The 18,602-nt window shown below is 37.0% G+C and overlaps 1 protein-coding gene across 4 annotated transcripts in view; it reads right to left on the bottom strand.

The window, feature by feature from the left end:
* The window catches only part of syt2b (synaptotagmin IIb), a 93,724-nt gene extending 78,271 nt beyond the window's left edge, over nucleotides 1-15,453 (bottom strand). For 2 of the 4 annotated variants that reach the window (XM_005166154.6, XM_073954747.1), the window contains exons 1-2: nucleotides 14,506-14,726; nucleotides 14,152-14,263 (exon numbers count right to left, since the gene is read on the bottom strand). The gene's annotated coding sequence lies outside the window, so the exon portion shown is untranslated. Of the gene's footprint in view, nucleotides 1-14,151; nucleotides 14,727-15,342 lie in introns of those variants that run through there. The other 2 variants (XM_073954746.1, XM_683000.9) reach the window with 2 other exon arrangements.
* Nucleotides 15,454-18,602: the final 3,149 nt, after the last annotated feature.

Here is an 18,602-nt window from a genome sequence, read left to right as displayed (position 1 = left end):
ATAAGTTGGCGGTTCATTCCGCTGTGTCGACCCCAGATTAATAAAGGGACTAAGCCGAAAAGAAAATGAATGAATGAATAAATGTTCATCTAATGACTGGGCTGATGTCTGTGTTTACATGTCCAAAAACTGTGTTGCTATTGTTAACTTACAATATCATTTTCCTTCGGGTTAGTTCCTTATTTTTCAGGGGTCACCACAGCGGAATGAACCACCAACTATTTTGAAATATGTTTTACACAGCGGATGCCCTTCCAGCCGCAACCCACTACTGGGAAACACCTATACACTCTTGCACTCACACACACACACACACACACACACACACTACGGCCAATTTAGTTAATTCAATTCACCTATAACACATGTGTTTGGACTGTGGGAGAAACTGGAGCACCTGGAGGAAACTGTTGTCAAGCCAAAATGGGAAGAACATGCAAACGCCATACAGAAATGCCAAACACAGGACTTAAACCAGCAACCTTCTTGCTGTGAGGTGACAGTGCTAAGCACTGAGCCACAGTGCTGCCCTGTTCATTTACAGTAAACTAAAATAAAAAAGTATCAGTTAAATGATGTAAAATCCATTTTAAATGTAGATAAAATGCTTACATTTTCAAAACAGCGCACCCTTTTTTCAAAACTCTACAGACAATTCTCAAAACTGCACACACAAAATGCAAAATGCCTCACATCTGCTGCAAAATGTTACACTGCATTCAAAATGCCATAAACACACGTCAGAATGAAGCATATGCATCATATTTCAAGCACTTGTTTAATAATTTAACACTTTTGGATATCTAAATCTAAAGCTCTTTGCTCTTTCATTGGATTATATCCACATTTTAATACAGTGTTCTACAGTGACAGTAATCTACTGTAAACACTAATGCCATGAAGAAACACAAACTATTTATTAAGGCAAACAATGCTGTTGTATTCAGTAGATTACAAAAAACATAAAAAAAAAAAAAAAACATTTGAACATATATATATATATATTAGGGATGTAACGGTATCAGAATTTCACGATTCGGTAATACCTCGGTATGAATGTCACGGTACGGTATTTATTGAATCATTTACAGGAAAAAACAAAACTTATGAAAATACTCCAAAAAAGTGCCAAAAGTGTCAATGTGTCAACATACAAATTAGCCATCTATCTGTAAGCTTTGAAACAGGAACTTCAATTTTAATAACAAAAAAATATTAAACCATGTAAAAAAATAAAGTTTCAATTTAGTATTGTTGAAAACTCATCACATTCAACATTTAATCACTCACTCACTTAGATAGAGATGGGTTTAAAGGAAAATTATCATATAAATATAATCTGGTAAAAGCTGGTATCTCTGGGTATTTACAATGTCCCCTGCAACAGAAAAAAAAACCCCTCTCATTTGGGACTGAGGTTTCTGGGACAAGAGAGTTATGACTTGGCCCAGGTTGACAGCAGCGGGTAACGTTGTGCATTGTCTTTCCCCCACTTGAGAGGACAAACCATGAGTAAGATAGAGGTCTCATGTCTGCATCAATCTGAACAGTGTGCTGACAACACAGCTGATAAGAACTCGCGCGACAACACCGCTATTCAGTACGCGCGCGACAACACAGCTGATAAGAACTCGCGCGACAACACCGCTATTAGGTACGCGTGCCGCGACAACACCCGCTTTAGAGTTTTCCAGCTCTTTTTCATCCCTGCTTCTAGCAGCACACTCCATTTCCGCATTACTGGATCTGTAGCGACAACAGACCGCAAGGGATGATGGTCAAGCCTGGGCTGATGGGAATTGTAGTTTTCGCTACCTCCCGTTCGCTTCATTCGCCTGAGCAAATTTTCTCAGAAGACCTATAGTTTTACCGAGTCATGCGATTACGGTAATATCGAAAAAAATTAATATTATGACGGTATGACCGTCATAATATTATGACCGTATGACGGTATTTACAATACCGTTACATCCCTAATATATATATATATATATATATATATATATATATATATATATATATATATATATATATATATATATATATATATATATATATATATGCAAGCGTAAGGAAAATATGTCTAAAGGAAATCCCATTATCACAAGAAAATACATTTTTATAACATAACTGAGTGACCAAAGCATGCATGGAGCGCTCACCGGCCCTGCACGCACAACTTGACATGAATGAATCTGTTAACGATATAACTGTGCTGTTCTCACGGGTGCTGTCTGATATTGCACTGATGCTTTTGACACATACTGTACCACATGAAATGACAGGCGCATAAATGAAATGACTTAAAATTTCAGGCGCATATGCGATTAAAATGGTCGCAATTTCGAGCCCTGCTATTCTTTTCTAAAGGAATTTAAGATTTAGAAAAGGTGAATATGGGGGTAGGTAGAAAACTACAAATTGTGGATGGGCGTCAAACCAGTTTTTTTTTTTTTTTTTGGACCAGAACACCCACTTGATCTATTTACAGGCCTATACTACAGTAAAGCAGTGAATAGTTAGTGATCAGTTAAGAAATCAGTGTTTCTACATTTGAGAATTTTTAACAACATTCAAACATTTGAGTGTTTTAAAAAAAAGTGTTTTATGCAATTGAAAACTGAGTTCAAGGTTGAGAAACAGCTTTTGGTTTTGGAGATTTGAGGTTTAGTTTTGGATTTTAAGTGTAAAACTATCTTTGCATTTTGAGTGTAAAAAGTTTCAGAAATCGTGTGAAAATTTTTTTGTGTGTGAGCAGTTGGAAAAACTGTAAATAGAACATATGTAAACCAAAGGTATATTCATTAGAATACAGTAAAGAACACAATTGTGTTTAGAGGGAGTCTCGGGGGGAGAAGCGTCCATTGCCTGGAAAAGCACCATGTGGGCATACAATAGGGTCGGTCATCATACACTACAGTGCTAGGCTCAGAAGAATCCTCTATTCTTTTAGAATTTAGAAAAGGTGAATATGGGGTAGGTAAAAAAAAAAAAACAAATTGTGGATGGGTGGAAAACCAGTTTTTTTTTTTTTTTTTTTTAGGACCAGAACAGTCCAGTGTCCCATCATCATTGGCCTATAGACAAAAGCAGTGATTAGTTAGTGATCAGTGGGGCCAGACAGAATCGGCTGACATTTTGTGTTATATCTGCAAAGAATTTTGTGGAATAATTTTGGTAGTATCATAACTAAAAACGTAATATGTGGAATAAAATACCTTTTAACTTTTATTTAATGTTTACAATGCAAATCCAATTAGATCCACTATATTTGGTAGGTCTCACACAAAGCAAAGCAAGTCTCTCATGTAATATATAATAAAAGACAGAAAATATAAACAAATCATATTAATATTTTCATATTAGTCAATAATATTACTGAAATTGATTTAAAAACTGAATAAATATGAATAAATAAACAGAATCAATTATGGGCTAAAAATCTGTGGAAATCTGAGGAATTCTGCGTGCACAGACTCTGTGTGGGCCTAGTGATCAGTTAAGAAATTAGTGTTTCCACATGTAAGGAGTGTGTGTGTGCGACCTTGTGAATAAGTGTAGCATTTTGACTGGTTGTGTTTGGAAAAGGAGAGCAAGTGTCCTTGTTAGAGTTTTGTGTTTATGTAGAGAGTTGTTGGTACTGTTTTGATAAAAGAGTTTTATGCAATTAAAAACTGAATTCAAGGCTGAGAATGTGCAGAAATGTGCAAAAATTTTGAGAAATGTGCAATTTTGGCAATTGTTATGAATTTTGTGTCTAGAGTTTTGAAAATTGACAGCAGGGTTCTGAAAATTGTGGCAAAACGACAAAACAAACTGTAAAATAACACTTTTACCAAAAATTCAGTACATCAATGTACTGACACATAATAACACGCCTTTCTAGGAATATATATTTCAAAGTACCATGATTTCACCATAGTACATAGGGGTGTCACGATTTCGATTTTTAATCGAAATCGATCGAAATTTATGCTCAATTTCGATTATCGAATCAAAAAATAGAATCGCCCCCATGTCATGTCAGCTTGGCTTGCCAAGCGGGAAAAAACAGGCTTGTTGAAGTGCTTGTTAAACTGCAGAAGCAGGAGACCCGTCGACAAAACTTAAACCCTCTCCTCTTTCAATGAAGTCGCCGGTGTGTAAGCATTTTGGATTTCCAGTGAGTTATGTTGACAACGTTCGTGTTGTCGACAAAAAAAAAACACAGTTTTTCAAGCTCTGCTATGTACGTATTATGTACGGTTCGTCCGATAGACAACACCGGCATCGCAATCCTCCGCCTGCCCCCGTTGCAAATCAGCTCGCGAAAAGTACACACTCAGGCCCTGTTTACACTGTCTTTGTTTTTAAATGGCATTTTAGAACGACAACGATTTGACAAACACAGTGGCGTGTAGCATTTCTGAGCAGCCCTCCTTCCTCTCTACCTCTGAAAATGCACATCACGTGACCACACAGACACAGACGCACACACAGCCATGTGCTCGAGACAGCAGGTCCAGGCAGTCAGAGGACTGCTTCAATCTTTCACTCACTTGCACTTAGTCATTTTAGCGAACACCTCAGATACTGTTGGCTGGTTCCTGTTGGTTGTGCGTCTTTTTTACCGATGCCATTATAACGACACAGATCACTGCCTATTCACGAGTCCCGCAGAAAAAGTGATTGACAGGTGGTAATTATGTGTGTATCTTTCCTTTATTCATTTACTGTATGATTTGTTTATGGGTAAAACAAAGACCATCCAGGTCAGGTAGTTTAAACGGTAGGCTACAAATAATTAATTGGTCATTAATTAATTAATTATTCATAATCGGAAATCGAATCAAATCGTGCCTTTAGAATCGAAAATGTAATCGAATCGAGGATTTGGAGGATCGTGACACCCTTAATAGTACACCCCAAGCACTTCTATGTAAGAGATAAATAAGCACACACACATGGACACACATGCAGTGTAAAACGTCAGCAGACACTTCAGCTCCGTTTGTCTTAGTCAGAATTGGCAGTGGAGTGTAAAAGACCATTTTGAGCAATACTTGTGAGTGTGTGCGCATGTGTCCTGGGGGGATGGACACACACTGCACCAGTAGCTGTGCAGCAGTCTGCATGTGTTAGCCAGAGGCGCTGTGGCTATTTGCTAACGTTCACGCCTCATTTTACAGCACCGCTGCTTCACCTGACAGGTTATTGCTGCAAGATTATGTTACTGCAAATACAATATGTGAGGGTTTTGAAACAACGCACATCATTTGCATCATGTAGGAAGGTGCAGAAGCCATACAGGTAAGGGCCTGGAGCACTTTCTGTGAGAGTCGATTTGAATTTTTACTACTGATGGAAACAGTTTAGCTGCGTCCAAAATCTCAAATCTTCCCATCTATATTTCCAGATAAATAAAGGTCACTATTGATGTATGATTTGTTGGGACAGGGAAATATTACAACTATTAGAAATCTGGAATCTGAGAGTTCAAAAAATCTTAATACTGATTTAGTCACCTTTAAAGGTGTTGTATGTGAGTGTTTGACTCTTCTAAATCATAAAAATACCATACTATGTTTGCAGCTATTTAAGAAACATGCCAAGTGAACATTCTTATTTATCTGAAAAACAATGCTGCAGTCAGATATTCTGCTTTGAACATGTAAGTTACATGCCAGAACACTGTCTTTGTTACTTACTTACTTACTTACTTACTTCCTTCCTTTCTTTCTCTTTGATTCATTCATTCATTCAGGAAGGCTCTCAAAGCATGCGTCTGTGACCAAAATGTGACCTCCAATGGACAGTAGCAGCCTCCAAAATGAGACATAGATTTCTACATGGGGTAATAATAATAATAATAACAACAATTCCTTACATTTATACAGCGCTTTTCTAGACACTCAAAGGGCTTTACACATTAGGGGGAATCTCCTCATTCACCACCAGTGTGCAGCATCCACCTGGATGACGCGACGGCAGGCATATTGTGCAAGACCGCACACCACACACCAGCTGATTGGTGAAGAGGAGACAGTGATGAAGCCAATTTTGATATGGGGAGGGTTAGGAGGCCATGATGGACAGAGGCCAGTGGGCAGATTTGGCCAGGATGCCAGGATTAAAGCCCTACTCTTTTTCGAAGGACATCGTGGGATATTTCACGACCACAGGAAGTCAGGACCTCGGTTTAACATCTCATCTGAAAGACGCCGCTCAATGAGCAGTATAGAGTCCCCTTCACTACTGGGGCATTAGGACCTACACAGCACCCCCTGCTGGCCTCACTAACACCACTTTTGGCAGCAACATAGCTTTCCCATGTGGTCTTCCATCCAGGTACTGATCAAGCACAGCCCTTCCTAGCTTCAGAGGGCCACCATGTGAGAGTTGCAGAGAGCTAGCTGCCGGAGGTGGTTATTATTAGCAAATAATTTAAAAATTACGAGCATAAACATTAGTTGAGCAGGTAACATTGTAACCCATTTCCTAACAACACGCTATGTGACGAGATTTGCAGTGATGAGCAATTTGGCTGTTTGCACCAGACGAAACACGACAGAAGTTAAAATAGAGCCATTCAGAAGCACAGAATATGCACTCACTCATTAAATGGTAAGGTTTATAATCTAATTAATACTTAATAAACCAACACTCACATGTCTCAGTTCTGAAGTTCAATTTCAAACGGTTTATTTTATTTTCCAGATCTGAGGTGAACTATCTGCTGCTGCTTTCCGTAGTATGGCAATAAATGTCATGTAAAATGGCATTTAAACTGACAGTTTTCTGTTGTTCAGCTGCAAAAAAAGAAGCCGTTTCAAACATATCAATTCAAGGTGTTGGCTAGGACAAAAACTCCTTTTAATAAGGAAAATATTCCTTCTTTCGCGTGCTGTTGCTTTTATATAGAACACGGCTTAAATCAGCCTTGTTGGTCCTCAATCTGGCAACCTGTGCTTACGTTTGTTTTGATCCATAAATGCAATACCTAGTTCAACCACTGGGGTTCAAACTTACATACTGCACCTTTAAAGTTGTCCAGATTGCATTCTTTGCAATGCTTATTACTAATCAAATATTTAAGTTTTCAGCATGTGTTTTACGCAGCGGATGCCCTTCCAGCTGCAACCCATCACTGGGAAGCACTCTTACAATCTCATTCAATACTGACAATTTAGCTTACCCAATTCACCTGTACCGCATGTCTTTGGACTTGTGGTGGAAACCGGAGCACCTGGAGGAAACCCACGCCATCACAGAAAGAACATGCAAACTCCACACAGAAATGCCAACTGGCCCAGCCGAGGCTCAAACCAGCAACCTTCTTGCTGTGAGGTGACCACTGAGCCACCGCCCTTTACAGAAACAGAAAACAAAACTATTTCTAACATATAAAAAAGATTGTCTATAATATGTAACTCACTCAATATTAATAATCTTCTTTACTGAACTGTTGTATAAAATCAATATGATATGCCGTTTTATCAGAATACTTTTGGAGTCTCAAGAAGGATGCATGTTTATTTATTGCAAAAGGAAACAATACACTTAATAATGGCACTGATATTCACACCCTCTTGAAGATAATGCTGCTCACGGTTGCTAGCAGTTCTATGAACCTTCTCTGAACAAAACACCAGTAACCAAAGGAGGCGGAGTTAAGTGAAGGGTCAATAACGTATAAGCGTAAAATTGCTTTCTTGTTCTCCAACACTCACACACGCGCACACACACACACACACACACACACACACACACACACACACACACACACACACACGCTGATCTGATTCAGTCAGCATGCTGTTACATCTCGCAGCCTGAGGGCACTAAATCTACCAGCCCAGCACCTCGGCTGTCCGTACTAAATATTATGTTATAGAGCTGTCACGAACATGTCAAACAACATCATAACTGCTCGGTCATCAGTTCTGAGTAAGCTGACAGACAGGAGACGATCGCTGCTTTAATGTTTCTAATTTTTGCAAACAAATCACTTTTGTTTTATTCCATGCTGTGCCACATTACTAAAGGGACAGTTCACCAAAAAATAAAAACTGCTATCATTTATTTATCCTCTACTTGTTTCAAAGCTGTGAAAGTTTGTTCATCTAATGAACAAAAACGAAAATATAATTTCAGCAATTGATTCCCATAGTATTTTTGGTTCTGATTATGGATGTCAATATGCATCTTTGTTTGTGTTCAAGAAAAAAAAGCAATTAAAACATTTTGAAATGAGTAAATGATGAGGTCATTTTTATTTTCAGGTGCACTGTCCCTTTAATCATTTAGTTAAATTTCAGAATCATATCTCAAAGGTCACAATTGCAGATTATCATAATACAAATTATTAAAACTAGATTTTTTTGAGCTTCTACATTATTTTACTCACTAGATTAAAGCTTTACAAAATCTGTAAAGTTTTACAAAATGGAGATAAAATCAATAAATTATGCATTATTGCAATAAATAAATAAAAATAAATAAATGTATTCCTTCTTTAAAAAAAATAGGTCTCTTAATAAATCTGTAACATTAAAAAGCAATAGCAATTGATATGTTTATAAATAACTTTTTCATGTTTTACCCAGAGGCGCTGCTAGGGAGGAAGTTAGGACAATTCTATGGGCCCATGCACTTTTAGGGCCCCCAGATTTACTATTACAGGTGCCAACTCCAACACACAATCGATCCATCGGGCTCGCAGCTCTCAGCACCGCCCACACTCGTCACCGGTACCAAACCAACCAATCAGAGAGCTTTCACTACACGTTGCGATGTGTAGGCACATTTTTTAAGAGGTGCACGTCAGCGTCTGAACGTATCTCAAAAGAGTCAACTCACTGTCTGGGATGAATTAAATCTCTTCCAGTTTATAGATCTCCACGATATTGGAAAAAAACTGACAAGTTGCAATATTTTGTTTTGCATTATATTACATTATAAATATAATTTACCAGATGATTTGAATAAATCAACTAGAATGATCAAGTCTTTTTCTATTCAGTGCATCTGCATAAAATATAAAAATACAAGCATATATATATATATATATATATATATATATATATATATATATATATATATATATATATATATATATATATGCCAGAGCAAAAATAAAAGTTAAATACTTAGTGCTCTATGGTTTTCTATCAAGCCTAACAGTATTCAAATTCAAAAACTTAACAATCAAATGTAAAATAATATGGTCATCATTGTATAAATTAATATGTAAAAAATGACTAATATCTTTTGTCTTTAAATCTTTAATAAATAATCAAATCCTTCTACATGGCTACTGTAGATGCCGATATATCGATGCTCAGACAATATATTGTTCATCCCTAGTTTATATTCTGGCCTTCACTAAACACTGCAGTGACAATCACATCCATTAGTGCGTCAAACAAACCCAAAGCTTCAGAGCTTCCCTTCAGTCATTGTGAACGAATACATGTAGTGTTGAATTGTCAAACAAGGATTTGCATTTCTGCATTGCACACATGGAGCACTCAAGAGTTTACGTAGCCATTACCAGAGGACTGATTGATGTGACAGCGAAGATGCCGTTAAATCAAAGCTGCGTCAGAGCGAAAGGGGAAACACAGATGGATAGGTAAAGAGAAAGACAACGAGAACGTGACACCACTGCACCTGTACTACGCACTTTCAAATAGAGCTGCGTGAAAACTGAAAACCGGAAGTGATGAATAAAAAAAGTAAAGGCTACTACAGTAAGTTGGTGACTCTAAATAGCTTGCTCATGGAAGAACATTCATCATTCCTTCAATACAGCATTTCTGACAACAGATCAATTGGTTGAATAATACTGAACCAGCACTATAGCACAGTCTGAGAATCACTGACAAACATAGTATATGGCCCTTATGATTGCACCATTTCAGCCTTTTGAAAGGCTGGTCCTGATTACAGTGAGTAGACATTTAATAAAATAAAAAATAAAGTAAAACAAATAGAGTTTTTACACAACACTTAGCAAATCTGACCAAATCAAAGTAGGTGTTTTGAACAAGGAGTGGAATATCTAGTATAACCACTGGGTGTCAAACTTACTGCACGTTTAAAGGGACAGTTCAGTTACAGATTGTGTTTACACTTCACTTGTTCAAAACCCATTTAAGTCACAAAGTAGATCATTTGAAGAATGTTGTAAACTAGTAACCACTGTCTTCAACAGTATATATTTTGTTCCTAATATGGAAATCAATTCCTATTTCTTTCCAACATCTTAAAAAATACCTAATGTGTTGTTCAAAAGAATTATATTTAATATTTTTAGGTGAACTGTCACTTTAAATATGAGACCATTGCTGCATTAACTATATCCTATTGGGGTGGTCTTTTATGAAAGAGACGATATTAGCTTATAAAGCAAGAAAATTGAATGAGCACTGATGGTCATTTCACCCGAGTTGATCAGAAAAACCACAGGGAGACCCCTATGTTTTATGTGAACGCATCCCAATTTCAGCAAGACACGATTACAGCAGGCAAAGACCATTCAATTTCATGAGCCATCAAGCTGATATCCACTTTTAAAATCGCACAACACTCTAGAGAGCGAGAGACAGGGACAGAAAAATTGCAGGGATATATACTGTATATATACAGTGCTCAGCATTTATGAGCACACTCCTCATAGATCTTTGTTTTACATATTGTAAATGGTGCTTTACAATAATATATTTGTGCACAAGCATTAGATTAGTCAGTAAAAAAAGCCAAAAAACAAAACTGGAACTAATTTAAGAGAAAAACTTAAGATCACAGTCCAGAAATGAGTACATTTAAATAATACACTGGTAAAATATTAAATAACATTTTAATAAATAGAAAAAAACTATCAAATATATGTGAAATTTTGTAGTTTGTCATTTCTTTTGCAATAACTAATTTGAAATTAAATGTATTGTCTTTCTATTAATAGGTGACACAGTGGCACAGTGGGTAGTGGTTCAAGCCCCGGCTAGGTCAGTTGGCCAGGTGTCCTCCAGGTGCTCTGGTTTCCCCTACAGTCCAAAGACATGTGCTGTAGGCGAATTGTCTGTAGTATATGTGTGTATGTCCTGGTCGTCCAGAGATGCGTGTCTGAATACCATCGCTAGCTATCTAAGGTTGCAAGTTTCATCGTTACAAACATAATTCATTGATTTGCCATTTCCCAAATCCATTGTTTCAACGAACATTCGCAAACTTGCACGCTTGCAACTACACCTCTGGAGCTGTATTAGAAACATAGTTCCTGACGGGGTTCTATTCCCACTTATCCCCCCATGCCCTATTCATTTAAAACATACTAACATTTAAACTTGGAATTATTTAAAAAAATAAAAGCATTAGTCATCTCTCTTAGCTGTAATTTGCTTTCAAAGTATTTTTACAGTTCAGTTTTAGCGATCTTCATGTTTACAATTGCATTGCCTTCGCAGTGCACTTTGAAAACATTGAGGTCACTTTGAACACAGCCATCTAGGCCACCACGGAATCTGCGTGCGCAGAATTCCGCAGATTTTCCGCAGATTTCTAGCCCATCATTAATTCTGTTTATTTACTTGAGTAAATGTGTAAATCTGAATTTATTAAGTTTTTATTCAGTAATTTGTTACTTTTTATTTCATATATTAAGGTTTTAGTTATGATATTCCGCTGGATACTCCCAAAATAATTCTGCAGAAATCTGCAGATTTTTACCAAAATTCTCCGCAAAAATAGCAAAAAATGTCCGCAGATTCCGTCTGGCCCTTGGCTCATGATGAAAGCTATAGGTGACCTATTATTTTATAGTTTATAGTAATTTATAGTAACAGTTACTAAGTACCTGTACTGTATATGACATGGGCCTGTTGGTTAGAGCATTTCTGAAGTGGTTTGCATGTGTCAAATTGTAAAATTAGACCTTTTAAAAAATAAAAATAAATAAATATTATCCTACTTAATAATAATAATAATAATAATCATCATCATCATTAATATTATTAATGTTATTATTAAAGTAGGTTTTTTTCATTTCCTAATAAATAAAAAATATTACGTTTCATTTCTTAATACATTGTTTCATTAGTTATTTTTATGATTTATATGATATTAGAATACATGTTAGCTTTTGTAAGTGATTTAATGTTTTAAAATAAAATATGTAATGTTCTCAATAATATTAGTAAAGGAAACATTGGCTTTAAATGTGCCATTTACATATATTTCAATTAATATGGAAATCGAGTGCATGTTTTTACCAAAACTAATATTAGATTTTATTTTTAATGCGTGTGCGTGTAAAACAATATCATTTGCACAAAGAAATGATTGTTTTTTCTGTGGAGTTCTTACTCCACCCCGTTAAGAGCATCATTTCGGATGTTTTAAGTTATACCTAACATGGTTCAAACGATGGATCTGCGACAGAGAAACTACGGGTTTTAGGAAACACTCGTCACTACATCGTTCTTTTCTCAAACGATGCATATGATAGTTCAGCCGTGTGTTACTTCATTGTTTGGGAAACGCACCTCAGGTTGGGGGTTGAGCGTTGGGCTTACGACCCACCTCATAAAAGCTAGATGTTACGAAACACCAATATGATGCAGCTAAATATCAACGTTGATATAAATGGTCCTGGGACAAAGTATCTTTCTATTTCTAAAGATATTTGGTGACCAAAATAAACATGTATATACTGTAACTGTTTAATAAACCTGTTTTCTTTAAATGCATCAAAAGACATGGGCTATATTCACTTAGAAATGAAAAATATTCAAAAGGGGTTGTACTCATTCATGCTGAGCACTGTATAGATACCTTACAGATACCGCAAAATCTGCAGGCATCACCCAAAACACTGCAACAACAAAGACCAAACACAACCTGCTCAAAATTAGCGACTTGTTCTTGACGATAATAACAGTACACTATGAGTGTGTTGAGTTCTGATACTGCGTCATGATGACCCAAGTCCCATCAATTACTGTAAAACATTAAAAAAGGGGGCCGATGTTCTTCTTCAAACATTACCGGCCCCTGTGGAGCAGTACAAGAGCTTGATTTATTGCAGCATGGGGAAACGGTTTCACTCCACTGAATAGACTCCACATCCATCCATGTGTATGTGTATGCGTGTGTGTGTGTCCAATGCGGCGATGCCTCCTCTGTCTCACCTCTGCTTTGAGTAGAGCGAGGTCTACTCTGAATCTAAACGAGTGCCATTATTATGTGGAGCTCTCAAGGACTGACCCCAAGCACTTAGCAGAAGCGCATCGGCCCAAGGCACCTCCCATGTCTTCAATCTGTCTGCGCTTTCTTTCTCCAACACCGTTCAACATGGGCACCACCGCAATCAATGAGATCACCTCTTAAATTGCCTTTTCCTGTTATAGGCCCTCTCTTCGAGCTTGGGGAGTGTTTCTATGTGTGAAGGCAATGATGAGCCGTTGACTTTCGGCGCTGACCTCAGCGCAGTTTGCAACTTTTATAATTTACCCATTTAAAATGCAGATTGATGATGTGCTTAATAAGTTTATATCATCCTTCGCCAGCAGACTGGATGAGTAAATCTGCGCCTGTTGTCGGCAGAAAAGCTTGATCAGCGAAAAGATCAGCAGTGATCAGCAGCTAGTAGCAAGCTCTGCTGGACATCCACCCTAAATAGTCCGCAAAACCACTAGTACTGTGTGGCATAAATAATTCAGCAGGCGCTGCTGGGAGAACTGTGGAGCATTTGCGTGCAGATGAAATAAAAATGATGAAAACTTTATGTTTTAAAAGTGCATAAACATCCGAATGTTGATGTATTTCATCATGATGCGTGCACACATGTAGATAGATAGCGATAAACAGAGTTATCAAGAGGTGTATACTGATGTTGTGTGTACAAATTATGACTCAAGTTCTATTCTACGCACATCGGCCACTATTATGTAATGTGATACTGCAGCACTAGGACACTACGCACTCACACTCTGAGAAAGTTACACTCGCTGACAAAGATCTTCCTCTCTCTCTCTCTCCTCCCAGCAATACACCTTCATTTTTTTGTAATGACTATATTTAGCTTATGCTACACATATTACAAAGCTTCCCATGTGAAAATGCATAGCAAGGAAAGCATGCTTTATTATTAAAGAGAGATACTGTACTCACCTCTGTACCGTGTGTATCCTCAGCAGAGATGTACTGCACCAAGAGGAGGGTGGTGATGCGGAGGGGGGGGGTTGAAGAAAAACTTCGCAGAGCGCGCAGGGCACTTGGAGAGCTTAGAGGAGAAGAAGAAAGAAAAGTGACAAGAATCAAGACTTTTGCTTTATCCTCTTCTGTTGGAAATGTCAGATGTGTCCAAACACACACACACAACACACACACACACACTGCACTGATGTCTTCTGCGCTCCCCCCGCGCTCACGCACACATCCACGCACACACGATACTAGCTCGGATCGGGACAGATGCAGAGATGCTGGCATGCGCGCACACACACATTTCCTAGTCTCACACACCCTGCAATCGTTGCTCAGCAGCACCACAGCCCCTGGTGTTTCACTGCTGTATTTCCCGGCACTGAGCTGTCATTGGTTCAATCACGGCTCAATAAAAACTCCTCCCATTTCCAATTGGGTGAGGAGGGTTTTTTTTTTCTTCCATGGCTCACTCTGAAAGCCATCCCACCCCTCCTGCTTTTAGAAACCTGCGCTACATGTACGGGGGACTGGAGAATGCTGAGCTATGAAATTCGGGCAGGATGGAGTGAGAGGAAGAAAGCGGGAGGGGGCGGGGCGAAGAGGAGGCGCAGCAGCGAATCAATGAGCGGATGAGAGAGGCGCGAAAAACGCAGTGGACTTCAGGGAGCGCGGTCCCGCGAATCGCGCATATTACATAACACCTGAGTTTTACTGCTTTAAATTGTAATAAAAAAGATACCTCAACATTGTAAAAAACAAACAAACAAGGCGACCTTTGTGAACAGATTCAAAAGCAAATGACTCTTATGAGCCGGTTCTCTTAGTGAATCGAAAAAAGTGAGCAGATTAATACAACTAATAAGTGAATACTTATATGAGAGGATGTAATTCGTTAAATGATAATAAACCGTTTTAATTAGTCCTATAACATAGCCTATGCCTTGCTATGTGCTGTCCAGGTCGACGTGAACAAGGGGAGAATGAAACGTCACATTTATATGCACTAAACAAGAACGCAGTTAATTGATGATGAAAGCTTGAAAACCAAAATATCACCTCATAAATCATCGTATTTTAGATTCTGCATCAAACAATAAGGTCTTTGGATGTTCTGATATGGAAATTAAACTAAACAAATGCAGGCTTAATACTTACAGCTCCATAAACAGCATCATTTCATCTTCAGGCGTCGAAATAACCGTTGAAATTTAAAATAATAATTGGCGCCAAATCGCGCCTCCAGAGGTTTTACCTGACTCCTATATGGATGTATCATGCAACAACACATTTAAATTATTTTTAAAATAAGATATACCCAAGTAATTTTTAAGATTAAGTATGGCAAGCCGTTCTGACATTTAATTTATGCTAGTGTCTATTTTCATGTTACCAGTGCTTCATTTTTTTAGATATACTATCTCAGTGGTTCTCAAACGTTTTTCATCAAGTACCACCTCAGAAAAAAAATTGTCTCTCCAAGTACCACCAAAATGAGCAGTATTGAAATACAGTAGCATAGTAGGCCCAGTAAAGCAGCTACACCTCTGCATAGTTAAAAAATGTGGCAGATTACCTCAGAAATATAGGCTATATGGCATATTATTTACATCATTTTTGATCAATTTTGAAATGTGTGTAGCATGTACATGACATATTTTATTCCTCTGCATACCACTAGAAGGAAGCCACGTACCACTAGTGGTACACGTACCACAGTTTGAGAACCACTGTACTATCTCATTAAGTACTACTACCCGTTCTAAGTACTAGTGGATACTAGTGCTTATTCATTAGCTATAGTGTCTATTCTTTAGATAATAGTGCTTTTTAAACATATACTAGTGCTTAGTTCTTGTTTTTAGATAATAGTACACAGTATTTAATAGATAGGCTACTATTACTTATTCGAATAGTATCTAATAGGTACTAGTATTTATTCATTAGGTAGTAATTCTCATTAAGTAGATACTAGCTCTTATTTATTAGGTTTCAAAATATTCAAACATGCTTTTATTCTAACTGAAATAAAACAAATAAGATTTTCTCCAGAAGAAAAAAATATGATCAGAAATACTGCGAAAATTAAAATTCCCTTGCTCTGTTAAACATCGTTTGGGAAATATTTAAAAGGAAAAAAAATTCTGACTTCAACTGTATATATATATATATATATATATATATATATATATATATATATATATATATATATATATATATATATATATATATATATATTATAATATATATATATATATATATATATATATATATATATATATATATATATATATATATATATATATATATATATTATACTAATATAATACAAGTATAATATAAGTATTTTATTCATGAACATAAAATATTTATGTATATTAATTATTCAAATTAAATAAAATAGAATAACAATGTTGTGTGTGACTCCTAATAATCAAGCAAAGCCAATATAAAAATTTACAATTACAAGATGACTGCATTTTAATTCAGTATTATTAGATTATCAGTTACTTTGCAACATTATTAATTAAAAGGTAGTACTAATATCAAATTAAATTCTTAATTCATTTAAATGAAGAAACTGAACAAAACATTATTGGATAAATAAATAATAAATGATTAAACCAATTGCATTTATAAACATACTTGCCAGGTAATATGAGAAGATTTAATAAAGAATTTTACTTATTCTGGAACATTTACATATAACAGATAATATAAATGTATTCATAGCAGCATCAAAGTAAAAATACATCTATTATTGAGGAAATAAACTGAATTAATGGGTGAAAAGGTTGCAAACATACACTTTCCTTGATAAACAATAGCTTATTCCTATTCTTAATAACTTTAAGAATCATTTTTAAACTCAGAAAGCACTTCAGTACAGAAAGAGAAACATTTGGACACATACCCAGTACTGTAATAGTCTAAAATCAGAACGTGCAATGTTTATACTTTCATTTTGTAAATTTTCCAGAGAAGTCTCCTATTCATTCAAAGGTAAACCGAACTAAAATACACATTGTGACGTCTATAAAGGGTCTATAAAAAAAGATTTAAAAATTTGCCTGCTTTTCGTTTGGCAGAACCACAGTTGTCCGATGGCTTGTCTAATTAACCTTACCAATATAATTAATCTGGTTTAGAGTAAAGAGGAAATCTAGTATCTTAAAAATAACTAGTAAAATATTATGTACTGTCATCATAAACAAAATAAGTTAGCTATTAAAACTGTTATATTTAAAAATATGTTGTAAAAATATTATCTCCATTAAACAGCACTTGGGAAATATTTCAAAATAAGTGTTAGAATTATTGCTGCTAATTTATTAATACACACACACACTCACACATGTAAAATCAAATCCCGGAAGTAAGTGTCTCAGGAGCAAAATGGCAGCCTCCTTCTCCTCCTCATACTTCCGGGGGGAGTAAACACAAGCCGAGCAGCTGCCGTAGACACGAATGGCATATCTTAAAGCAGTTTGGCTGCAGTAAATATAATAAGTCTTTGGCTGTGCTCTGTCTCCAGCCTGCTGTGCTCCAGCAGCATGTAACTTAATGTGCTCTATGTAAATTATTAAAGACTGATGGGACGTGCTGTAGAACTCACTCTCCAACAGAGCGATCCGTCCACACTCTCCTGAAGCTCATAATAACAGCAGCGGTTTTACAGTAACCATATCTCACACTGTCTAGAGCGGCTCTGTCTAATGAACTCTACTGTGTTTCTCACTTGTATGATGCTTAAGCAGATCAGCTGTATGATGTCAGTCCCCCCCCCCCCCCCCATCCGTTTGCAGACTGCTGCCTCAATACTAATTAAATGGGTTTGATGGAGTCCAATCCATCAACATCTAAAATCAATGAAATAAAGTCAGACCTTGGATGGCCAGCTGAATCAAATGTTGCACACAGAATGCTGGGTTGTTGTAACTCAACATTGGGTCAAATATTGACTCAACCGTTGGGTTAAAAAATGTGTAATTTAAATATTATAGCCACAGCCATATCACCCTGCAGCCCAAGACCGGTTACTCACTGAAGCTAAGCAGGGCTGAGCCTGGTCAGTACCTGGATGGGAGACCACTAGGGAACACTAGGTTGCTGTTGGAAGTGGTGTTAGTGAGGCCAGCAGGGGGCGCTCAACCTGAGGTCTATGTGAGTCCTAATGCCCAGGTAAAAAGTGAAGGGGACACTACATTGTCATTGGGTGCCGTCTTTCGGATGAGACGTTAAACCGAGGTCCTGACTCTCTGTGGTCATTAAAAATCCCATGGCACTTCTCGTGAAAGAGCAGGGGTGTAACCCCGGTGTCCTGTCCAAAGTCCCTCTATCGGCCCTTACGATCATGGCCTCCCAATCATTCCCTTCCACCGAATTGGCTCTATCACTGTCTCTCCACTCCACCAATA

The sequence above is a fragment of the Danio rerio genome, chromosome 6 (genome assembly GCF_049306965.1).
Source record: "Danio rerio strain Tuebingen ecotype United States chromosome 6, GRCz12tu, whole genome shotgun sequence".
Taxonomy (NCBI): Eukaryota; Metazoa; Chordata; class Actinopteri; order Cypriniformes; family Danionidae; genus Danio; species Danio rerio.
Note: the sequence above shows the minus strand (reverse complement) of the source record. Positions and strands in the feature narration are given on the sequence as shown.